The sequence below is a fragment of the Chenopodium quinoa genome, unplaced genomic scaffold (genome assembly GCF_001683475.1).
Source record: "Chenopodium quinoa cultivar QQ74 unplaced genomic scaffold, ASM168347v1, whole genome shotgun sequence".
Taxonomy (NCBI): domain Eukaryota; kingdom Viridiplantae; phylum Streptophyta; class Magnoliopsida; order Caryophyllales; family Amaranthaceae; genus Chenopodium; species Chenopodium quinoa.
In genome coordinates this window covers 3,718,084-3,744,708 of record NW_018742204.1, presented here as the reverse complement: position 1 = coordinate 3,744,708, position 26,625 = coordinate 3,718,084, and positions in this window count along the sequence as shown.

Genomic DNA, 26,625 nt, shown 5'->3' with positions numbered 1-26,625 from the left:
CTCTTAGATACATCCCATCAACATAGGTTGGCAGTAATGAATGCTTTGGACAAGATAGGAATAGATTCTGAAACCACTCCTGAGGGTTTGGCTAACTTTCTCACGAGTGACCTTCCTAGTCCTATAAATTTAATCACCTTTTCTGACAAGGACTTACCTCCAGAGGGTGATAAATACAATAAGGCATTAAATCTCACGGTAATCTGCAAGATAATGAATGTCCCAATGACTCTTGTAGATAATGGATCAGTGATTAATGTCTGTCCACTCTGAACCGTGAAAATGTTAGGGATAAAAGATGAAGAATTATCCCTGTCTACACAGGGAATAAGAGCCTATGACAACACTCGCCGCCAAGCTCTTGGGACCATCACTATGAATGTGACGGCAGGAGTCATAGAACATGCCACTACTTTTCAAGTAGTACACATTAAAGCCTCTTTCAACCTGTTGTTGGGACGCCCTTGGCTTCACTAACTAAAGGTCGTCCCTTCATCCCTTCATCAGCAAGTGAAGGCTATAGTTGGACGAATCCCTATCATAATTGATGCTTCACTAATGAGGATCAAAGCTATTGAGAATCCCATAATAAATGTGGAGCACGATAAAGATGACGAGGACTTGTGGGGCTTTAATGAAGAAGTGTCCTTGATCAAGGACGATGAAAGGACCCCTCTTCACTGTGACCTCCACTCCAACATGACAGTAAACACTATCCTTAAGAAACAAGGGCACTTTCCTGGAATGACCCTTGGAAAGAAGAAAGGAATAGCAAAACAAATGGGACTACCTGGCTTCCCTAAATTGGATACTTTTAGACTTGGTTTCGAACTGACTCCTGAAGATCTTAAGCGAGCCCGGGAAAAGGCAAACGCATGTAGGAATGCTCTAACCAAAAGAAAGCAATCCTAATGGATCGTTACCCTCTTACTCTAAATGGACAATTCATAAAAGAGGAAGAGAATTATCCATGCTATGAATTCCCTGAATCCTTTGTCAAAAATGGGATAAGACAACCTGGGTTCGAAATATTTCTAGATTGCAACTTTATAGACGATGTCCCAACTCCCATCCATGAAGAAAAAACACCCTCATGCTTTGACTTTAATGTCATGGGACTCCTCTTTGGGTATAAAAAGAATGAGCCAACACGTATCGAAGACAACTCCTTGTCATTCAAACAATATTACAGAGTGATAACTTTGATCCCTCCAAACTTATCACTCCAGCAGAGGGTCTAGTTCAAGGATGGCGAAAGACTGTGAAAGTGACTACTCCAAGTGGAAGAAAGATTTCTATAACAACCGGACAAGGGCCAATGTTTGATGAATCGTCTGAGTTAGAGTCTTCCCCTACCGAGTCTTCTAAGTCTTTAATCGTAGCACCCTCTTCTAGCTCTCCTTCTTTAGCGTCTTCCCCTAGGATAGTCAATATTCAAGTCCCAACGGACGTCTCTTTATTTGATGTAATGATTTCAGAATTCAATAATATGTCTTCTTCTGCTTACTCCTCGTGCCATTCTTCAACTGAAGATGATGAGCATTGCTTAACTAACAATGAAAGTGACAAAGAAATAATTAAAGCAATGGAAACAATTGAAAATAAAACACCGATAATTGAGTATACTGAAACGGTTGACATCTCAAAAGATCCAACCATTGAAAGAGAAGTTAAAATCGGACTAACACTTAATAAAGAGAAAGAACCGATTTTATTAACCTATTAAAAGAATTCATCGATGTGTTCGCTTGGTCATATGAAGATATTGTAATACCCCGTATTTTTATGTATTTTTATAAAGTATTTAAGTATTAATAAAATGTATTGTTAAGGGCTCAAGTATTTTAATTAAATATTTTAAAGGGTTAAAATATTTTAAATATAAGGTTTTATAAAAGTAAAATATATTTTGGGCCAAACGTTTATTAATTATTGGGCAATGTAAATTATTTTTACATACTCTTATTGGAATAACCCATTCCAAAACTCATAACTTAAGCCCACATTTTAATAAGCCCAAATTTAACCTTACACTCTCTACTCTATAAATACCCCATGCATCCCCAAAATTTCCCACACAAAAGGTTAGTCTTATTTTCTTTCTCCTTTGTTTTATTAATTTGTGTAATTATAATTATTGATTTATGGGTTTTGATTTTATTGTTTGAAATTAATTTTATTAGTATCAAATTGTATTTTTGATGATTAAACTTTATAAATTTCAAATTTTTTAAATTTTATAACCTAGGGTTTTTAATTATTGAAAATCAATAATTTAGGGTTTTTAATTATTGAAAATCAAGAATTTAGGGTTTTTATGAACAATTGATTTAGGGCTTTTATAGTAATGATGTTTTGAAATTTTGGCGATTATAACTACTGACTAGTTTAACTTAATTCCAGATTATTTTGAACACGTAAATACGTGTTTTAATTATTAGATTTCTGTTCGTTAATATTAATCCCGTTTTAATCCTAATCAGGTTCTGAACTCATCCGATTTTGAAAAAAAAAAAAAGTAGTGTTTTTCGTGTGGAAACAACATTCTAAGAAAGATTCACTACATTTGCAGTGAGCACCACCCTCTCATGGCCAAATTCAGCCTCTAAATATGATTTTCGGGCAGTTTTTGATTTTTAACAAAGTTTTTTTTATGCTTTAAATTTTATCCTTGAGTTTAAAGGGTAAGAGTAATTTAATGTTTCTATGGATAATTTAAGTATAAAGATGTATTTTGATGAAGTTTTAAAGGGTTTTTAATTAGTTTAAAATGCTTGAGTTTTATTTAAAGTAGTATGATTGTGATTTTAATAAAAGGGTGATTACCCATTAAAAAGGAGTTTAATTAGGGATTTTTAAACAATTTTCAGGTTATTATAAGTTATTTAAAGTGAGTTTTAGTTGCTGGAAATTGTGTATACAAGGGTAATTAATATAGTATTATTGTCCCTTTATGTAGGAGACTTCGTTCGAGAATTGTTGTAGAGTACTCGATTATTTTAAGAGCTTATTTGATGTACGTTCGCGTACCTAGCATATGTTGGTGATGTAGTATCATGCTAGGATTAATTTAAATTAATCTCAAGTAGTATCATGCTAAGATTATGATTGGAAATTTGGATTATTGATATTGGTGATTAAATTGGAAAGCATGATTTATTTGTGATGGATTATGGAATGGAAAATTATATTTTGGCGTGTTTGTATGAACCACACATTTATTTATGGCATGTTGGAATGCATATTTAATTAAACTACATGTTTAATTTGGGTTGGAATATTGAAAAGGAATTTTATTATGGTTCATATAATTTTTATTGATGCTATAAGCATGGGAAAGGAGCTATATAAGTGTCTATGTACACGAGGAATAAGTTGTATGTTGGTGCCTTAGTGAACTTAAGGTGTTTTTAACACCGAGGGATAGGATTTTTGGCGCTTTATGCATTTAAGGTGTGTTTAACACTGAGGTAGAATTAAAAATGGTTTAACATTAAATATTATGTGGTCAATAAATATTCAAGAATTAAATTGGTATGTTTGTTGATTGAATAATTATTGTTAATTGAATTATTATGCTTTGAGAGTCATCACCAAGTCCAATAATATGTAAATAATGTAAAGTGAAAGAGATTACGCACCAAAACTCTTGGAACATATATACCTTGAGTACGAACATATGGGGGGAGTTATGGGGTTTTATATTTAACCATAACTTCTAATGAAGTACAAGATGTTGTACATTCCTTTTTATTTATTATTATGCGCTGGAATTCCGCCACCTATGTGTGGTTTTGTCGCTGGCACGGTTAGCTCCCATGTCAGTTAACCTCAATTTATTTGGGGGAGGTAGAGTTGGGAACCTGTTCGATGCGTAATCAACGCTAAATAAATTATTTAGTGGTCTAGTTGAAAAGTCTTGTTGAATGTTGCGTGTGCTTGTAAATAGGTGCATTGAGGTAAGTGTGTGTTGATAGGTGAAAGCATGTTAGTGTGTTTATTTACGCTTATGTACTCAGCTTTGCTGATTGTGTGTGTTTTGGCCATGTCTTTATCTTGGCCCTATGATGACCCATTTTTAATGGAAAGTAGTGGAGACAAGTAGAGATAAGCTTTTTAGGTATTGAAGCATAATCAAGATGGGGCATGAGTGAAGAGTGAATCATGCTAGTTTCTATTAGTTTACAATGTGTTTCTGCTTTAATTATTTATGCTATTATTTATATGTGGAGCTAACATCAAGTTTTGGATTTGGTTTGGTTTGGTTTTTAATAAGGGCCTTTCATGGTTCCAAGTTGTAGGTTGATTTTCATTTTACTTCGTTTATTTTGGTTTTAACTTTACTTTCGTTTGGTTAGCTTTTCAAGTTGGTTTGTTTTGGAAAGGTTTTAAAAATTAGTCTTCCGCTGTGTATCTTTGATGTTTGCCTTAACCGTTTCCACGGTGGCGATAATGTCTTAGATATTCCTATTTAAAGTTTTATACAGGGCAAAACAACTATTTTAAAATAAAGAAATTTCTAGGGTGTTACAGATATTCCAGGCATTAATAGAGAAATATCTCAACACACGATTCCACTAATCCCGGGAATGAAACCCGTAAAATAAAAGTTACGTCAAATGAAACCCGACGTAGCTCTTATGATAAAAGAAGAAGTACAAAAACAAATACTAGTAGGTTTTATCTGGCTATCCAAATACCCCGAATGGGTTGCGAACGTAGTCCCAGTTCCGAAGAAGGATGGAAGGGTACGAATGTGTGTCGACTATTGAGATCTAAATAAGGCAAGTCCAAATGACGACTTCCCTTTACTACACATTGATAGTTTAGTAGATAAATACAGCAAATCACGTGCTTCTATCATTTATGGATGGCTACACAGGGTACAATCATATCCTCATGGCAGAAGAAGATAACTTTCATAACACCTTAGGGCACTTACTGCTACACGGTGATGCCATTCGGGCTGAAAAACGTGGGTGCCACTTACCAACAAGCAGTGACTGCCTTACTCCATGACATGATGCACATGGAAGTTGAAGTCTATATAGATGACATGCTTGTGAAATCAAAGGATCGACCAAGGCATTTGGTAGCTCTAAGAAAATTCTTTGAAAAGTTAAGAAAATATAACATGAGATTGAACCCATCCAAGTGTGCTTTTGGATTCACCACAGGAAAACGCTTGGGATATGTCATTAGCTCTAGAGGAATAGACATAAACCCAACCAAGATTAAAGCAATCATGTTAATGCCACCGCCCAAAACTGAGAAGCAAATTCGGGGATTCATTGGCTGGTTGCAATACATAAGTAGGTTCATATCTAAATTGACAACAATATGTGAACCAATATTCAAGAAGCTCAAAAAGAATGTGCCGGTAATATGGGACGACGAGTGTCAAAAAGCCTTTGAGAAGATCAAAGCCTATCTCGCTAACCCTCTTGTATTAGCACCAGTACTCCCAAGAATCCCTCTTAGGTTGTACTTAACAGTCAGTAACGAGACAATGGGGGCTATGCTCGCACAAGAAGTAGAAGGAAAGGAGAACGCCATCTACTATTTAAGCAAAAAGATGCTCGAGTATGAAATACGCTACACACCACTTGAGAAATTGTGCCTCGCATTGGTGTGGGCCATAACCAAGTTAAGACATTACATGCTCATTCATACAGTCTTTTAGTATCTCGAATGGTTCCACTCAAATTTCCTTTTGAGAAATCTACACTAAATGGGCGAATATCAAGATAGATAGTTAACCAGCCCAATTCGATGTAAGATTCATGCCTTAAAAGGTTATTAAAGGATCTGTGGTTTCAGATTTCTTAGCAGATTTTCCAATAGAAGATTCCACGCCTATACATGAAGATGATTTTCCAGACGAAGACTTGATGGTCACAGAAGGCGATACTTGGACTCTCTCCTTTGACGGAGCCTCAAACCAAATGGGATGTGGTGTAAGAGTACTATTGGTATCACTAAAAGAGGAATATGTTATAATCTCCATAAATCTAGATTTCGACGTTACCAATAACGCTGTAGAATATGAAGCATGCATGGTAGGCCTCGAAACAACATTGGCATTGGGAGTAAAGAAACTTCGAATTTTCAGGGATTCTTCATTGATCATCAATCAAATCTCCAAGGGATGGAAAGTAAGGAGTGAAAGCTTGGCCCCTTACCAAACCTACTTAGAAACTCTCACAAACCAACTGGAAAAGGTAGAATACACATATCTACCTAGAGAGGAAAATCAATTTGCTGATGCCTTGGTAAGACTAGCCTCAATGGTTAGGATTCCTACGTAAATTGAGCAAATGCCTTTAACAATAAAAAAGAGGCATAAACCAGCTTACATCCAAGCAATAGAAGATGATGGGGTATCCCAAGAGGAAGAAGAAGAAGAGGAAGAACCTTGGTATACAGACATCCTCAATTATGTCACAAAGGGAGAATATCCACCCCATGCTGACAAAAGGGCCAAACGAGCCTTAAAACTTTTGGCTTCCCAATATGTGCTCATTATCGACGAGTTACACAAAAGGGTACCTAAAGGTCGAGATCTTTTATGTGTAGGCAAAAAGGAAGCCCATCTAGTTGTGAGAATAGTTCACGAAGGGGTATGTGGCACACGTAAATGGCAAAATGCTAGTCCAAAAGATAATGCGCGAAGGATATTATTGGACTACCATGAATAGGGACTGTCATCTATATGTCAAAAGATGCCCTAAATGCAAAATAAATGCCAACTTGCAACATGTTCCTCCATCTCTCCTCTACACCTACACATCACCAAGGCCATTCTCAACATTGGGAATAGACATCATTGGAAGAATTACTCCTCTAGGAACAGGAGGCCATGAATATATATTAGTAGCAATAGATTACTTCACTAAATAGGTTGAAGCAAAATCATATGCTAAACTCACTGCAAAACATGTAGCACTCTTTATTGAGAGAAACATCATTTGTCGATATGGAGTCCCACATGAAATGATAGGTGACAATGGAACTCATTTTCAAGCAGAATGTGAAGAATTGTTACAAAAGTATGGCATAAACACCATCATTCTTCTCCCTATAGACCTCAGGAAAATGGTGATGTTGAGGCAGCTAATAAAAATTTAAAGACAATCATCGAGAAGATGACAGAAAATTACAAAGATTGGCTTAACAAACTCCACTTTGACCTGTGGGGTTACTGCACATCAATTTGGTCATCAACAGGGAATACGCCATTTTTCTTTAGTCTATGGAATGGATGTCGTACAAACTTTAGAGCTAGAAATACCTTCTCTACGCATTGCGTTAGAAAGTAAACTCGATGAAGTAGAATGGACTAAAGCGAGATATTGTAGACACCTAAAAATGTCTCCCCAAAACCAAACCCGATGATGAACAACCTTTCACCGCCACTATTGGTCGGGTTCAGTATTTAATCCCAAGAGTGCTTAAAAATAGTATTTAATTAAATTCGTATTTTTGAATAGTCCATTGATTAGTCTTGATGTTTGGTCAAAGCGTAGTTTTAATTTTAGCCCAAACTTATTATTTAATTTTAGCCCAAACCTTTTTTTATTTTACTGTTTTATTATTTATTTTGGCCCAAACTTTTTATTTATTTTAGCCCAAATAATAATAAAATCAGAAAATGGCCTGAAATTATCAATCGGCACTTAAAATGCTGAACGAAATTAGGGTTAAAAATGAATTTAGACGGAAAAGCGGACTGAAAATTGTCGCGTCACGGCAACAGTCCACCGTGTCACGGGAAACTTTCCCATCTAAAGGTGGGGTTCCCCGTGACACGGGACTCCTGCTGTGACACGGGGGTTTTCGTGTCCTTTCCGCGTAAACCCTTAACGCGTTTTCTCTCCCGTTCAGCATATATTTCCCGCGTCACACAAAAGTACACCGTGACACGGGAATGTTTCCCGTCCGACGATGGGATTTCCCGTGTCACGGTACACTTTGCCGTGACGCGTTATACCTTTTTAGGGTTTCTATCATTTTAGGGTTCCGTATGTTCCCTCAACACATTTCTTCTATAAATACCAACTCATTTCTGATGTACGGGGCATCAATTAATTCTCTAGTTTTTTCTCTCTTCTATGCTCTAGCCTAAACACTAGCCTACCCTTATTTTTTCGAAATTCCTTCTTCAAGCACTCCAAGGAGTCCGTACTTTACTCGTGGTTCTGTCCTTAAGCCAAGGCGTGAAATTTAAAACTGTTTGAGGGTTTGGCCCCAAATCAATTCTATTTAATTTAATTTAATTATTGTTTTATTATTATTTTCTTGAAGTTACTAACTCGTTTATTATTTTGTAGTTGCAAGCAAACAGAATCAAAGTAAGAATTATGTTCCTTTTGTTTCTATTATTTTTTCTAATGATTTTATATTGTTGGAATTATGGTTAAATTTCTTCCAATATTGATGTTATTCTATTATATTTATGATCACCATATTGCACGTTTAAAGGGAATATGTAATCGAAAATCACGCCTAATAAGATAATTTGGACGACCGGTTAAGGTTCCTTTTTAATCTTGTTATTTAATTCAAGTGATCACTAATATTTTAGAATTATATGTTGCATTAATATTCAACCAATTTAGCTTAATAATAGTATGGAGCAAATTGAATATTTTGTTTTCATGCCTTTGTGATCGCAGGAATCACTTTTCACTATAAGAATCGAGTAGAGGCAAATACGGGCGAATGTGTCTCTATGACTCACTTTGTACCATCATCCCTGATCCTCCTTTCGTTGTTCCGAACCATATGGAGTTAGTAATATCATGGATTATGAATGGGGTGTAACCTTCACGGGTGAATCGTTGTTGCCTATCGTTGTCTGTTACCGTGGTTGCCTTTATGATCCGTGAACGGTTTATAAGTTCCTTAAAAACTTGTTGGCGGCTCCCTACTTTGCTTTGTCCCTAATCGTTTTCCCTAATCGTAATGTCAATTCCTACTTCCTATGATTGCCAAGCATATTCACAAAATTCTTTAACGTAGGCGCACTTCGAGCGACGCCTACAGATACGAAGAGCTGATTCTACTTGATGAAAAGCGACTAGAGGCTCTACATCATACTCAATGCTATCAAACCCGTATGGCTAGGCACTTCAACAAGAAAGTCAAGACAAGGAATATAAAAGTAGGAGCCTTAGTCCTAAAAGCATTAAGGAAAAATGTTTTAGACCCAAGAGGCAAGTTCAAACCCAATTGTTCTGGGCCATATATTGTCAAAACTATCCTATCAGGATGAGCTGTAAAACTAACTGATTTGGATGGAAATGAATTCTCAAACATGACAAATCTTGACCAACTTAAGAAGTTCTACCCAATTACCCATAATTACTTGAGTAGGACACTCAAGAGAGCTACATTTGGCCTGATTCCTTAGGAAAGGATATGTAGGCAACCCTAATAGGGTGCGGCTACTTTAATTTTTATAAACCCCGCATTCCAGCAAGTCCACTCGGAGAAATCAGCGCGAAAATTTGCAAGCGCACCCGGTAAAAATTGTTGTCTGGCGACGAAGCCAGCGCCGAGCGACGAGCAGCAGCGTCTGGCGACGAGGACAGTGCCAGACGACGGGGACCAGCATTTGGTGACGGACATCAAGTTTGACGCCAATTTTTCCGCATTAAACTGGGCAAATTTCGGTGTATTTCGGAAATTTTTTACTTTCGTACTCGAATATTTCCAGAAAAATAATTAAGTGTTTTCTTTGCTTTAATAAAGAGTGTAATGTAAATGTTGATTTAATTTAAAAAGCAGAAAATTGCAATAATAAAATAAAGTAAAAATTACATTATTGGTGGAATTTAAATAGGAAAATTAGTAAATAATAATTCCAACTTTACTTCATTTTCTTTTAATAATCCCACCTTTGAATTATTCTAGAATAATCCCAACTTTGAGGGTTAGTTACTTTCTTCAATCCCATTGACCGGTTGAATAAGTTATTTTTTTATTTTAAAATGACACTTATTGCAAGTTAATAGGTTAAAAATTGAAAGAAAAACTAAAACAAATAAACAATTTTTTTTTTTTTAAAACAAAATTTTAAAAATTCTCACACAGACCCCACCCATTTACGATTGCCATGCCGAACAAATCTGGCCACCTTTACACCGGCCATCCGTTCCCTCACTCCCGGTGCCGCGCCGAATTCCTCCTCCCCCCGCGCTGGTACTGCAAACAACCCCAATTGCCGCCTTCCTTTCCTAACCCAGCCCCTCCTTTTTTCGGTTCTTCTCCGCCGTTGAAAGCCCCAACCTCCAGTCGCGAAACTCCCTCGAAAACCCCTCCCTGCTCTCGAAAACACCCAACCGGCCAATTCAAAATGAAGGGAGGATACCAAAGTCTAAAGATTACAAAATCTACAAATCAACTTTGTTCTAACAGCATCTAAAATGGGAAGAAATGAAGAATATCATCAGGCAATTCACTCAAATTATATATTGCATCATCTTTCATATAAGCATTAATTTTCTTTGAAGTAGACACCGTGTTTTTTGAGGTCGTCATAATCTAGCGGAGAAATAATATTCAAAGGTTCTGGAAGAGGTTTTCTTAGGGGTTGCGGTGGGGAATGGGAGGGGTTTTAAGAAAGAGCTGACAGTGGTTCTGAGAGAAGGGGGAGGGCCGACCGCTGGGGTAGTTGAGCAACGGTGGTCCGGTGAGATGGCTGGCAGTGAAGTTTCGGTTGGGGAAGGGGGAGGGGCTCCTGTTTTGGATTTCCTTTTTTTAAAAAAAAAAGATTTCTTTTAATTTTGTCTTTTTAATTTTTTTTAGACCAATTACAACTTGACATGTGTCAAGCAACTTATTATAACAGGTCATTGACTATAGTTGAACGGTTTGGGATTGATAAAAATAAACAATTATTCTAGAATAATTCAAAGTTGGGATTATTAAAAAGAAATGGAGCAAAGTTGGGATTATTATTTATAATTTTTTCATTTAAATAAAAGCTTAATAAAATAAATTGACTTAAAAAATTAAATTTGTCTAATAATTTTAAAGTTAAGCAATGCTTTAATCTTTCTTCTCCTTCTTTGTTCTGTTCCAATTCTTTTCAGCGTCTTCTTCATCGTCCATTACTTTTGCTAGTAGGCATCCTTTAGAGGATCTACACTCAATTTTGGAGTAAATAGTTTCTCCTTTAGCTAGTACACCATGTTTTTTCTCTACTTAAATTTTCTTTTTTGTAGAGTCAGCTTTCCTTTTCTCTTTGCCTTTAGTAGTGTCCTTCTTCTTAGGCATCATAGGTGTTTTGAACTCAACTCTTTCACGTAAGCGTTCCTTAACATGAGCTATCTTGTCACCCAGACGATTCTTCACATTGGTTCTACTTTGATCTTTCTTCTTGTCATTTTTAGGCTTATTAAGAAGCCAATGCTTCACATCCTTAGACAAAGAAGGAGGAACCTTTTGGGTAACCACTTCCCATAAAGGCCTAGCACTCCAATATGTGTCAAACCTCTCTACTTCTTGTGAAACATAGAATTCATGAGGTCGACCAAGATCTCTAGAAGGAATTGTTTGAGTAAGACCGTACAATCTTTTTACCCTGCAGGGATAATAAAAAGTCATCTTGGTTAAGCTTGGAAGACGACAGAAGGGTTGCTTTTTGACACCAACCATCTTCTCAATTTTCCACCATGGGATGATCCATTTGATAGCAAAACCACGAGAGGCAAATATTTTTCTCCACTCACGGCAACCCATCTTTATGGAAAAGCGCTTCTTTCGCCTCACAAAGCATTTAGGAGTGTATTTTTAATATTATCAAGAGGACTAATTAAATCTAGTCTCTCTATTAGCCACATCTGCAAAAATTCAATGCAAATAGTTAGTATTACTATACAAAATATATGTTTTTGATTTATGTAATTGAAAATATTATTTTTCTACCTGTAATAAAATTTGAGAGCCTCGAAAAGGTGCTTTTGGATTTTTCTTTAATTCAACCAAACGGAGCATTGTTTCTCCAACAATTAGTGGCATTGGATTTCTCCCTGATTCAATTTGTTCCATCACAAACACTAAAATTGCTTGACCCTCACGATTACTACCACTAGTGAGGAGATATTGGCTAAGCATGCAAAAGAGAAAAGCCCTTCTTCTATAAACATGAAAAGACTCAGAATATGGTCTATCAAAATAGTGGCGTGCAAATTCTTTCAGATTAATTACGGTGCCATCTACGATACTTGTTAGATCTCTGTCTTTCAGATTAAAGAAGCGTTCAATATCTTTATAATTATATTCACTAATATTGGGAATTACCGTAAGATCCATGGAGGAAAAGCCTATAATGGCACCAAATTCTTCCGGTAAAGGACTAATTTCATCATATCCTAATCTAAAGCAATGTGTGTCTGGATCCCAATATTCTAAGGCGGTATGAATAATATATATATCTATGTCTACCCCCTTAATACCATAAATACCTCTCATATGAAAGAAATCAAGCTCTTTTCTCTCCCTAGCAGTCAAAGAACGACACCACTCACGAGTAAAATCACTAAAACTCTTAGACATGATTGCTTAAAGAGAATTAAAGCTATAAATATTATTTTTAATCTGCTCAAAATATACAAAATTCGGCATATTTGGGGGCTATTTAATGACAAAACTGGTGCAGTTTGTTTTCCGAAAGGATTTGGAGAAAAAGAGTATATCGCCAGACGACAGGAACAGCGCTTGGCGACGAAATCAGCGTCTGGCGACGACACCAACGCTTGGCAACAAATAGTCGGTTTGACGACAGCTTATTCGCGTTATGTAAACCATATGATTTTTTTATTACAGCTCGATTTCGTGCATTGACTTTATGCTTTAACTTCTTTCAAAACTTTTTCGATTAATTTAAGCTTAATTATTTTTATGCTTATGTTAGTTTCTTTTTGGGGGAGAAAGTCGAATACCCTCCATTAATAATAAATATGACGTAAATTTTTTTCACACACTCACATGCACATAAAATAAAAAATAAAAAGCAAAGATAAAATAAGCATAACAAAGTTGTATATACAATATGTCTAATATAGAAGTCATACAAACTAGCAAAGTCCTATCAGTCAAATAATATAAGCACAGGTAAAGCTATGGTGTCGGGGGACGCAAATGGGGAGGCACTCCAAAGGTATCAAAGAACAAGGTGGATTGTGGAGTGTGCCCCTCACCAGCCCCAGGATCGCAACCAGTCGGAATCGACAGAGTAGGACGGCCCATCCAGGCTCACTATGAAGCTCGATAGCCAAGGGCTGAGGCTGCAGCGGCTACTGCGACGACGATACAACCTCGTACGTCCCACCACCCCCTAAAGGAGTCGATGGCATGCCTCATTAGCCTGTTGTCCAAGCCTGTGCACCCTCACAATAAAAGCCCGAACCATCCGGTCTCTCAGGTAGAGCTGTCTCCTATCGGCCACCCTCACCCCTAAAAGAGGTACGACGACGCCTCGAGCCGAACCTCTCTCTCCTAGCCTCAGGTCTTGGCCGGGTATGAGGAGGAATAGGCTGTCCCTACAAAAGTAAGTCATGTCAAACGCTAAATGAGTAAGTCAAATCATAAAAAAAGGATTAAAGAGATACCTCTGCAGTGTCGTCACGACGACAAGAAGCACGATCCCTCCATCTCACCAGCTGGTAACGAAAGGCGTCCAATCCTCTTTCCATCATCTTCACCACCTCACGAGAGAACTGTCAAAAGACAAGTCAGTAGCGAACGACAATATACATACAAGTAAAAGGTAAATAAATGACTCACCCAAGTCTAACGACGCGGTATCGACTGCTAGATAAAGCGATGATCCGGAGGAGCTAGAGAAATCATATCCTCAACAGGGCCATACACTCCCTGATAGGTGAGAGACACAGGTGGAGCGACAAACTCCGCGTGCACATCCTACAAGATAAGCTAAGTAGTTAGTATCTACTTGGCGGCTACACGAGAGACAAATGTGCAAAATAAAGAATAGTTTCTCTCCTCTGGAAAAATGGTGGTGGAGCCAAAAGCGGCAACAAGGCCTCCGTATAACACAGCTCTGGACGAGCATGCGTCCGCCAAGATGTGCCCTCTAGCGCCCTACTCGCTAAAGTCCTCAACCTCGCCTTATCGAATATATGCCGAGGTGGTCGAGCCGGAACAACAAAGGCCTTTAAGGAGTGCTGAATAGCCACTCTCTCGCCAAGATACACCGCAGCGTCATACATCCCCTAGAAATAGCAACGCTGATCGGTGTATTACGCTACAAGCGCAGGAACGTCAAAATCAGCCCACGGCCGAAACTCTACGGCCGGCTCCTACAAAATGCGTACTCATGAAACAAAATCTTACTAAAAGTATAAAGAGCAACCATCTGAAAAAACATACCGAGAGGATCAACTCTCAAATGCGCCTAAAAGTGACATCTACACTGTGACGACCTTCCCAATTGGCAGCAACCGGGAGCTCGCGAGGTGAAGGTCTCGATGGCGCAAGAGATGGAAAGTACTCGTAGAACCAGATCTACAAAAACAAAAAATGTGTCAACGGATGCTAAAATAGGTTAAGAGATAACTTTAAAAGGAATAAAGTGTACCTCCACGACTCTCCAAAAGCTGGAAAGTGCGATATATCCCTCGAAGGAGTTGTGACGACTAGAAAGTCGTAGTCCGACCAGGAAGTCTGCATAGGCCAAGCTGGCCCAATCATATGACCCGACTGAAGCAAGGTCGCGAACAGCAGGTAGGTAGTAAAGTAGCACTCGACTACCTCTATCAGGAGAAAAGGTCCCTGACAACAAAATAAGAGCGAAAATCCGCACCCGCTATTTTGGGTGGTCGTATGATCCTGAAATGCCACAGCAACTGTGCTCCGACGAATGCATCTAGTGCTAAGCTGCGTCGGGTCAGGCTCAGCACGAGCCCGAATAGTAATGGGGCCTAACAGCTCCAGCACCTCTGGAGAAAAGACTGTGATGTCGCTATCAAATGGGAGAGAGACCGAGGTGAACTCCAATCTTGTAATGATGCTGAAGTCGGTTGGGGTAACGGTCAGCTCACTCCAAGGAAAGTGAAAAGTGTTGGTGGTATCCCAAAAGAACTTCACCAAAGCTCGGTCTACAAGGTGGCTCTGTCCGAAAGAGTACAGATCTTGGGTGGCTCGCAGCAAAGGAGTCAAGCCACATGACTCCCACAGAAGACGCAGACCGACCTGGTCGCGAAAGTAGGTATCGTATAATGAGCCGATGATCGTGTTGCCAGAACCATGGCTACGGGCTCTCCCGCTGAGAATCCCTCAACGAACGCACTCTGATATGTGAAATTCTGGCGCAAAATACAGTGTGTGCTCATCCCACTCTAGAAACCTCCCTAGAGAAGAGGAGGTGCCTACGGGGTCGTCCTCCCTACAAGTCTCCCTAGAACGAGAACGAAAACCCGAGCCTTGCTATCTAGCCATGCTATATTATGCAAAAAAACCAGAAAACTAAGGTTCTATAGTATCTAAGGTTAACCTAGCCGCATGATACTATGTTCGCAAAAACAGAGTACGTAGTACTAAAACAGAGCACAATTTTAATCTAAGCATAAATAGCAAATTCCAGCAATCAAACAATTTCTTGCAATATTATGATAAATATTGTGACAAATTTTGACAAAAATGGCTAGCAAAACACGAAGAACATGCCACATTGTTCCCAAGAACTCAAGAGGGTCAACAATGGGAAATTGCTCATTTCTTCACCAAATTGAGTAAAACAAGTCTCAAAATGCTCCAAACATGATATACAAACATAATCTAGCAATTTCAAGGCATAAAATTTGGTAAACAAAGATAATTAAGCATAAATGGGTTCGAATTTTTTGAATACCGGCACAAGAACATCTCCGAATTTAGCAAAAATTGAGTTAAGTTTGAGAAAAACTTACATTGATTTGGAAAATAGATAAGACAAGCTTTGATTTGCAACAAATTTGAGTGAATTTGGTGGAAAAATGAGCGAGAACGAATGATTTGAAGTCCCGAGCAAAACGCAAATAGCAGCAGCAACAACCACGACAAATGGCGAAGAAACGAGTTTTATTTTAAAAACCCGACTCCGTTGCCAGACGATGAGTTCGTCGCCAGGCGACGGAGTAAAAATGCGGCGATAACGCTTTCCAATGTGCACTGGTGTGGGGACAGAGCACGTGGCCCTCACAAATGATTATGTGGACCTTATGCAGCAATTTCGAGTTCCTTGGTACGCCAATTAGCCCCTATAAGCAATTTGACATGATTAAGTAATCGGTTTGATTACAATCGCAGAAAAAGATCGACCTGATGAAAGATCGTCTCACTTAGCTTAAAGCGCCTAAACATTGGCTCATCGCAAAGGCACCAACATAATGGTTCGTAAACAGCAAAAGGCACCAACATAATGGTTCACAAGCAGCAAAAAGTGCTGACATACTAGCACCGTAGAAAATTCAACAAATATCACGGTAGCAAAGTTCAAGCGAGCTTTAAGGATCGAAAGGCATTGGTCTTTAGTAATTTTCTTCGGAATATTATCGCAAAATAAGATGGTTGCACACGGAGTTATCTTTGACGACGCTCCCTAGCTTGCGGAGGGTTGTCACTGAGGATGGTTTCTGGCAGAGTTGTTTCGGGGGTTTTTGTCCCTTGGGAGAGTTACAACACTGAAATTGGGTTCAACAACGGGCGCCTGTACCTGCAAAGCAAACGGACCGCCGAATGGTCGGTGGTCCGCCTCCGAAGATTAATTTAGTAAACTTTCGGTAATAAAACGTGCGGAAGTAAAGTTATCTGCTTGGATTCCAAGCTCAGGTAAAGTGTTGTGTGTTCGACAGCTCTTTGATAAGTGACGTGTTGTCTCGTATTGCGTGTATATTCTCTCTCTTGTCATAAATGTAAGAATGTCCGTATTTATAGGGTCCTTTTGAAAAGTGTGCCCCCCCTAGGATCTGGTGACCTAGGAATTAGGTCACGCCGTTTTGCGGCGCCTTAATATTTGGGCCTTTGAAGGACGCCATCCCAGGGGCAACGCCTGAGTGACACGTGTCACTGAGCCCAAAAGGTTTTTGGGCACCTTTTGGGTGACACATGTCGCCATCTGGATGGTCCATGCTGGATCATCAGTCTGCGTAGGACAGAGGAGTGTCCGCCCTCCACGTGTCATCATTCCATAGGTCCAAATGGCACCTCTTTGGAGGACACGTGGTGCTTTCTGATTGGGCCACCTGGCCGGGTATAAATACCCAAATCATTTGCCCCTCACAGGGGTCACGTGCATTGCACGTGACACCTGTGACAGGTGTCAATATCTGAATGGTCAGATTCAAAAAGTTATTGTTGGAGGGAAAATTTTTAGGGTTTTACCCCCTATAAATAGTGAGGTTTGACCCCCCCCCTTGGATTCACACCTTTGAGAATCTTTGGAGAATCTTGGACTTTTTGACTTAAAGAATCTCAAAATTCCCTAAGAGTTTTCACTTTTCAAGCATCCGACACTCGGCCAACTGTCCGACCGTTCTTCAGTCAGCCAAGCGTATTTCTCCCTTCTTCTAAAGGTAACGCCTGTTTTTTCTTTTACTCTTCATTTTTCTTTGTTTTCGAAAAAATGGTTCCCCAATCGCATGCGGCACGGCATAGGATAGTGATCAGCCGGTCACCGGGGACGGCTAAATGTAGAACTAGCAGTGCCGAATGCTTGGCTAAAGACCCTGCTTTGCGAACTTCTCCGAATCCGACCGTTTCCGTGTCCGTGCAGGACACTATGGCCAGAACCAAAAGAACAGCAAGACAATGTAGCTCCGATGGAATTTTCTACCATTCGGATGGGTCGACTATTTATTCAGACGGCTCAATAAGGGTGCCTCGAAGTGAGCTATCGGAGCATCCTGACAGCCCTTCTTATCTTCCTCCAACCCTCACCTATTACCATTCGCCCACATCTAGTGGAACTCCCGGTGATGGAATCCTGGGGGAGGCGGATGAAGAATATCAACCCGGGCCTTCTGGACAGGCGCCGGAAGAGAGTCTGGGGGAGGACCCCGCTGGCACCAGTCGGCGGTCCCCTAGCTCTGATGAGAGCTCTGATGACGAGTCGGCCTCGTCATCTTCTTCAGAGAACGTCTCCATAACTTCAGAGGAGGCAAGAACGAAAATAGATTCTGCCAGGGAGTCCCTGGCAGTAGATAAGGGGGAAAGCTGGGCCGAGCCGAGCGCTTCTAAGCACTTGGAGAGAGCCCCCTACTATCATCATGTTCCGCCCAGCAGGCGGAGCTCCATGGCATCTGGCCTTGCCAATTTTAGGCGCAAGGTCGTTCTAGGCTATGGCTATACTTTGTCGGTCCCTAACGAGGGCGACACCATTACTTGGCCGAGCCTGGCCAGCTATCAGGACAGAGCATTTGGCTGCTATGAAGCGGCCTTCCAAGCTGGCCTCCGCTTCCCTCTCCATTCGGTCGTGGAGAGGATATTGGATGGATACCAACTGGGTATCTGGCAACTTGTACCTAACTCCTGGATTAATATTCTGGGGTACGTTGCCGCCTGTGAGATGCTGCAGGTGGAGGCGAGCTTTGAAGCGTTTGCCCACATGCACTATCTGAGCAGGGCGCCTGCTAGGGGAGGTGAGGGCTGGTACACCTTGACCACTTGCAAGGGGTACATGATGGCTGTTGGCAAAGAGAACAAGTGGAAAGACTAGAGGACTAAGTTTTACATTCCGCCTGAACCAAAAGTATAACAGGTGGAATAAGAATCCACCTCTCCTAGCAGGCAAGAGTGCATTGCCGCCTCTTCCTAGGCGGGAAAAGGAGGAGATCATGGACCAGGGATTGTTTACCGTGTCCGTGAGGACAAATGATGAGGGGGACAAGGAGGTCACCCCTCAATGCTATCTCCCTTTGTACAAATGGTTTGAAGAGGGAACGTTCCTAGCCGCCTGTGGGCTAAGCTCTGAAATGGCGAGAGGTAGTCGGCCGTCTGTTTTGTATGCAATTTCATTTTGCTTTTCAATACTTGTTTGATGGTGCTAACACTTGTTCATTTTTGCAGACAAGGCAATGGAGAAGCTCTCGGCCATAAGGAAGCCGGCTGTATCTGCTGCTCGATACAGATCAAATGTCCTAAACAGGGCAGAGGCAACCACCCACACCAAAGTGGATGAGCAGAAAACTGGCGGCACCCCCAAGGTGGGAAATTGTTATACTTATCATTTCTGACCAATGTTAAATTTGTCCGAATGATTTCTAACTTGTTTTATCTTGTGTTGATGTAGGGTGCCCCTACCAAATCTCCCTCAAAACCATCCGACCCTAAGATCCAAAAGACAAGGGTGGGTGATGTGAGCGCATCCGGCAAGGGCGGTTGGAAGCACATTGCTCACAAGCCCAAGAAAGGCCCAGACTCCTCTTCTCTCGAAGCTGATAGGGGGATCAGCAAACCGGATGTCCAGAGGACATCGAAGGGTGGCTTCAAGCAACCCACCACTGCTGTCGGCTCAGCAGGAGAGAGGGGGAGTTTGGGGAAAGAGGAGGAAGCTCAAGACGACGGTAAAAACCATTCGCCTTTCTTGTTCTTCCATTTGGATATACTTGTGTTATTTTTCTAACTCACTTTCCTTCTCAGTCCCTGTGCAGAGGCCGACTTTCAACCGCCCTCAGCCTGGACTTGGATGGGAAACCTCTGCGAGGTATGAGTCTTAACTTAAGCAATTGAATTCTTCTTTTTTTTTTTTTTTGCTCAAGTCTTTATCCGCCTGGTTTTATCCATTCTTCTCTTTTTGCAGGCCATGCTGTGCATCCAAGGGCTCAGGCAACCTCTCTAGGAGAAGTCCAAAGAGGTAACAGCCGCTAAAGCTCGGGCCAAGTCCGCCTTGGATCGAGCTCAATTTGATATTGCTCAAAATGAGTTTCTGACGCTTGATATGATGTATTCGCAGGCGGAAGCCAATATGCAGGTGAAGAAGGACCTGGACTCGGGCCGCCTGCACATCACTTCCCTTAAAAAAGAAGTCTAAAGTCTTAAGGAAAAGCTCGAGCCTCTTTAGGATGCCAAGGAAGAGGCCGAGAGAGCCAAGCAGAGGTGGGCCGCCTGGAGCAGCGCCTCACCAACCAGGAGCATCAGCTAAAGACCAAGTTTGAGTCCATGGCAGAACAAGAGAGAGAGGCTCTTGTTAAGCAAATGATGAGCGACTATGATGCCATCATGCGGGACACTTGGGCGGCTGTGCAGCCGGACTCGGACTATCAGACATGGAAATCCAAGGTTGATGAAGCCAGCAAAGCATTCGACGCTCGCCTTCTTGAAGAGGCTGAGAATGCAGCTAAGGATGCTGCAGAGGCCGAGGAAAGCCCTGGGTCCGACTTTTCTGGGGAGTCGTCCTCTGGTGGAGAGGAGGAAGAGCAGGTGGAGGAACGAGAGAAAAATGATGAAGAGAAGCCGAAGGGCAACAAGCCGGCTGCCAATGAAGAGACTCTCCCCTGATCACTTAAGCTTTTTATCTTTTCTGCGGCCGAATGGCCATGTACTTGCTTTTTCGGCCTGCGTGCCGAGTATTGATGTTTCTTTACCGACCAAGGGGTCGGGTACTTTAACAATTTCTCTGGTTTTGCTAGAAAACAATCTTAACCAGTCGTCTGATGGCGATTGGTCTTTTTAATTTATATCATTCGGCCATTTGGCTGAGTTTGTTCATACCGTTGTCCTTTGCATTTTTGAATTTTTCATTGCATGTTTTTGGCTAAGTATTATAACCGGTATACCATGCGAATGTTCTTGCCCCTGGACGGATGTCGAGTGGTTTCGGTTTATTAGATTGATTGACTTAGAAATTATTGATACTTAGAAGAGTATTCATGGTTTCTAAGTCAATCAATCACTATGGTGATTGCCCCAAACCACTCGGCAGACGTCCATCCAGAATTGGCAACTTAAAGTTTTCATTCGGCCATTGGCTCAAACAAAACTTAAATTTCCAACTTAGCAAATTTTGCTAGGGGAAAACTTCCGCCTGTTTTGCCCCGTGAGCTAAAAACAGGCGCATCCGGCCATAGGCCTCTTTGAGATAAGAGAATTTTATACCTTAGCAAATGGTCTTTAGAAAGGATTGTCCGCCTGTGTTGCCCCAAAAGCAAAGAACAGGCGTCATCCGGTCAAAAGCCTCATTAGGTGCTTAAGTAGTTAACTTGTATATTAACAAGAATGTTCCGCCTGCTTTGCCCCTGGGCAAAAACAGGCGCATCCGGCTTAATGCCTCTTTAGCCTCTACTTATGAAACAGTGACCATTTTCGAGCTGTGCTAGAACAGTTAGAAAATTCAGGCCTTTTAGATTTCACTTTTGATTAAAACAAATGACTGCGAATGCTGCCTTAGCATTCGGTAGGGCCGCTTGTTATATTTGTAGAGCAATGTGCCACCCAAATGGGAGATGCTTCTCCTTGACGAATTTGCCCAAATGGACGTCGCCGGTTATCTGACTCATGTTGGAGCAGATGGTCATACTCATGTAGCGAATACTGTGACCATTGGGTCTCTTTGGTTTATTAATATTTGGCCATGGGCCTCATCATTATTTTATCTGGCCTTAGGCCTCTTAAATGGTTGAGTAAATATTGAGTAAATATTTGTTAAGTGTCGATATTAACTTAATGAATTTCGTAGGAGAGACTGTTCTAAAGCAATCGGCTCCTTCAGAAGGATTGGGGCGTTTGCTGTTGGGACAGACTCTTTCCAAACGCATTGGCCATCTGTACTTTGTACAGGCGACACTAAGAAACTTAAATAAAAAGACAAGTTATTAAATGAAGGCATATTCTCATTAACAAAACTTGAGATAACAAAATTGAAGTCTTTACATTCGTACTTAGAAGTAGTACTTTTTCAAGTTGTCTACATTCCAAGTTCTAGGCAGCTGTCTGCCGTCTAGGTCTTCCAGGTGGTAGGTGTCGTCTGTTACTTCCTCATAGATTCGGTAGGAGCCTTCCCAATTTGGGGTTAGCTTTCCCTGTTCATTCGCCTTACCGACTGCCTCCATTTTCCGTAGCACAAAGTCCCCCACTTTGAGAGGACGCTTGTGTACTCTTTTGTTGTAAGCCCGAGTCATTCTCAGACGGTATATCTCATGACGCAAGGCAGCATTGCCCCTGCACTCTGGAAGTGAGTTCAATGCTAGGCGCATGGCCTCCCAGTTCGCCTCTTCATCATACAACATGATTCGAAGAGTCGGCTCATAGTGCTCAATGGGAAGAACAGCTTCTGCTCCATACACCATGAGAAACGGGGTTTCTCCAGTTGCCCCTTTAGCAGTCATTCTGATGGACCAAAGGACGTGTGGTAATTCATCCGCCTAGAGACCACCAGCCCGTTCAATTTTTTTTAATCCCGTCTGAGATTAACTTGTTGAAGGCTTCGACCTAACCGTTTGCTTGAGGTCGGCCGACTGATGCAAAGAAGCTTGAGACCCCTTGCTCTCCTAACCAAGTCTTGAGTTGAGGCGTCTCAAATTAAGGACCATTGTCAAAAACCATAGACATGGGCACCCCAAAGCGAGTGATAATGTTCCTCCAGATGAAGGAAATGACATCTTTTGTCTTGATGTTTTTGACTGCCTTTGCCTCTACCCACTTGGTAAAGTAATCCACAGCCACCAGTATATAGCGCTTGCCGCCTGGTGTAGTTGTATATGGCCCCAGAATGTCCATGCCCCATTTGGCAAAAGGTATTGGGTTGTGGATGGCCGTCAGTTCTGTGGCCGGAACGATGGATGAGCTTGCCAAATTTTTGGCACTTGTCACATTTTTTTACCATTTCCATTGCATCCGACTCCAGAGTTGGCCAGAAGTAAAGCCGCCTAGCCTTGGCAGCGAGGGATCTGCCGCCTATATGGGAGGCGCAGAATCCCGAATGCAACTCTTCGAGGACTTCCTTACCCTTCTTAGGGGTTACACACTTCAACAGGGGTTTCAGAAAACCAGCCCTGAAGAGTTCTCCTTGTCGCAACTCGAAGTTAGCCACTCGTTTTTTCAGAACAGCCGCCTCCTGTGGTGAGTCAGGGAGCATGCCGTCTGCAAGATAGGCCCGGATGCTGTCCATCCAGGTTGAGCTTCGGTCAAGAATTCCAATGGGGTATTCCTCAGATATACTTCTTCTTTCCATGACCTCCCAGAAAACTGACTAAGGCGTTTCACAGGAGGCGGATGATGCCAGCTTGGACAGAGCATCCGCCTGATTGTTTGAAGACCTGGGCACTTGACTTAGATTGAATTCTTCAAGTGTCCCAACTTCATCCTTGACCGCCTGCAAGTATTTAATCATGGTCGGATGAGTGGCCTCGTACGTCCCATTGACTTAGAGTATGACTAGTTGTGAATCCGAGCAGGCGTCAATTTTCTTTGCCCCTGCTGCCTTACAGTACCGAATGCCAGCAAGAAGGGCTTCATATTCGGCCTCATTGTTAGAGACCTGAAACTTGAACCGTAGTGCATACTCGTATTTGTCTCCTTCAGGAGACTGACAGATAATTCCTGCACCACAGTCGTTCGTAGTGGAGCTCCCGTCCACATACACTTTCCAAACCTGACTAGTATCATCCGGAGCAACCGACCTTGTCATTTCCACAATAAAGTCGGAAAATTCTTGCCCCTTTATTTATTTCCTTGGTTCGTAAGTAATTTCCAATCCGTGCATTTCAATCGCCCATTTGAGCATTCGTCCAGAAGACTCCAAGGTGGTGAGTGGCCGTTTGATCGGTTGGTCAGTATAGACTTCTACCGCATGCGCCAAGTAGGGTTTAAGCTTCTTGATGGCCATGTAAAGGGCAAGGCCGAATTTTTCAACCATGGGGTACCAAAGCTCCGCATTTCTCAGAACATGGCTAATGAAATACACCGGGAGCTGGATGCCGTCTCTTTCAGTTAAGAGAACGGCACTGAGGGCATGATCAGAGACGGCTAAGTACATGAAGAGCTTCTCTTTGGGCAAAGGACTGACAAGCCTCGGCAAAGAGTGCAGATGAGTTTTCAGCTTTTGAAAGGCCGCCTCTGCATCATCCCCCCATTCAAAGATTGTCTTCTTTTTTATTGCCTGGAAAAAAGAGAGGCACTTGTCGCCTGACCGACTGAGGAATCTCCCCAAGGCCGCCAGACATCCTGTTAGTTTTTGCACTTCCTTCACAGTACGGGGCGACTGCATGTCAATTACCGCCAGCATTTTCTCAGGGTTAGCCTCTATTCCCCTTTGGTCAATCAAAAATCCGAGAAACTTCCCAGACTCAACACCAAAGACACACTTTTTTGGGTTAAGCATGACCTTGTGCCGCTTGAGTGTGGCGAATGTTTCTCGGAGATCAGCAAGATGATCCGCCTGTTGTTTGGATTTGACTATCATGTCATCAATGTACGCCTCTACATTCCTTCCTATTTGATTAATGAAGACCGTGTTAATCATTCGTTGGAAAGTAGCAGGCGCATTCTTCAAACCAAACGGCATCACCGTATAACAGAACAACCCCTGATCAGTGACGAATGCTGTCTTTTTTCCACAGGGGGATCTGATGGAAACCTTAATAGGCGTCCATAAAACTCATCAAGGCATGTCCGGCTGTTGAGTCGACCAGACTGTCGATCTTAGGCAATGGATAACTATCCTTTGGACATGCCTTGTTGAGGTCTGTGTAGTCAACACACATCCGCCAAGTTCCATTCAGCTTTTTTACTAACACAACGTTAACTACCCACTCAGGGAAATTGCACGGCCGAATGAACTTGGCATCTAACAGCTTTTTTTACTTCAGCAGCTGCCGCCTGACTTCTTTCTTCTCCGTGGTTTCTTTTCTTTTGCCGGATGGGCTTCTTTTTAGGATCCACGGCGAGTTTGTGGACGGCAAGATCCGAGCTGATTCCTGGCATCTCCTCCACTTAAAAGGAAAAGATGTCTTTGAATTCTCTGAGTAGCTGGTGAAGGCTTTCACCCAGCTTTGAAAATGCAACCGTCCCCACCTTAACCGTCTGTTCTGGACGACTGTCGTCCAGAGGGATGTCGATGTGTTCACCAGCGGGCTGGGGACGGAGATCATCTGACCGTTCTCCGGTCAGTGATTGCTATTGTTTTTCTTTTTTGACCACCACCGACTGATCAGTCTTTCTTTTCTTTTCGGCTAGTGGGGCCGACTGTTCTTCCTCGACATCGTCGAGGTCGATTGTTTGCTTGCCCCGACCGGATGCTACGGCCGCGGGCTTGACGTCCAAGAGGTAACACTCTCGAGCCGTCTTTTGGTCCTCATTAAGGGAGCCGACTGTTCCATCATCCTTCTCATACTTAAGTAGCATGACAGCAGGGATGATGACGGTCTTACACTCGTTAAGAGTGGGTCGGCCAAAGATGAGGTTGTAAGTTGTGAGCTCTTCAACCACTAGGAAACGGATGGTCATGTGCCGACCGTCTCCCCTGCTTCCCAGGCGGACAAGTAAGTCAATTCGTTCGACTGGGTGCACAAGTCCTCCCCCAAACCCAACAAGGGTGTGGGAGACCTCCATCATGCTATCCGGTTTGTACTTGAGATTGGATAAGCATTTGAGGCTGATGAGGTCAGAGGAGCTTCCTGTGTCAATCAGAATTCGGCCAACCAACTGGTTGGCGACCTTGCACTCAATGACAACAGGGTCATCATACGGCCGACGGAATTTGCCTCTGTCCTGCTCGGTGGTGACAACTTTAGGGAAGGTGGATGTTCCTGCCGCATCCCCTTCCTCAATAGAGTTGACCATCTTTCTCAGATGGTCCTTGGTGCCCCGAATGGTCGGGCCACCACCGACAAATCCGCCTGCTATGGGGTATACCGGATCTTCATCAGTTTCGGCACTCACAGCAGGCTAGGGAGTCTTTTTCTTGGACTGCCCCGAATTTGCCTTTGAAGTCACTTTGGACTTCACATAGGACTTCAGCTCTTTGTCGACCAGACGGTCGAGCTCCCGCTTGAGACTAAAGCAGTCGTTCATGTCATGGACAACATCCTCATGGAAATGACAATGCTTGTTTTTGTTTCGATTTTCAGCGGAACCTTTCATAGGAGTCGGCTTTTCAAGAGTCAGCCGATCCTTAATTTCCAAGAGGATGGAGCAGCAGGCCTTGTGGAATTCGTACCTTGGGACGTACGGTTTCCACTCCTTTTTCTTCTTCTGGGCCGGTTGATCAGAGTTATCAATGGCCCAGACTTGGTTTTTCTTTTTGTTCTCTTCTGGCTTAGGAGCCGGCTGAGCAGGCCGACTCTCTTTCTGTCGGTCGGACTTCTTATGGTCCGATTGCTTATTGGAGGAGCAGAGTTCGGTCGCCTGTATATAGGCTTCCGCCTCTCGCAAGGCTCCTTGCAGAATAAAGATTTGTTTGCGGACGAGTTCATACTTAAAAGTAGACCCGTCCTTCAGACCCTTAAAGAAGTCTATGAAAGCGACCTCATCAGACAGCCCATGAATCTGTTTTCGGACCAGATTGAACCACTTGACGTAGGAACGCAAGCCTTCTCTATCTCCCTGCTGTACATTGCCCAAGTCAAGACTTGTCTTTTTGGCAGTGATGTTCATAGAGAAGTTTGAAGCAAACAAGAACGCAAG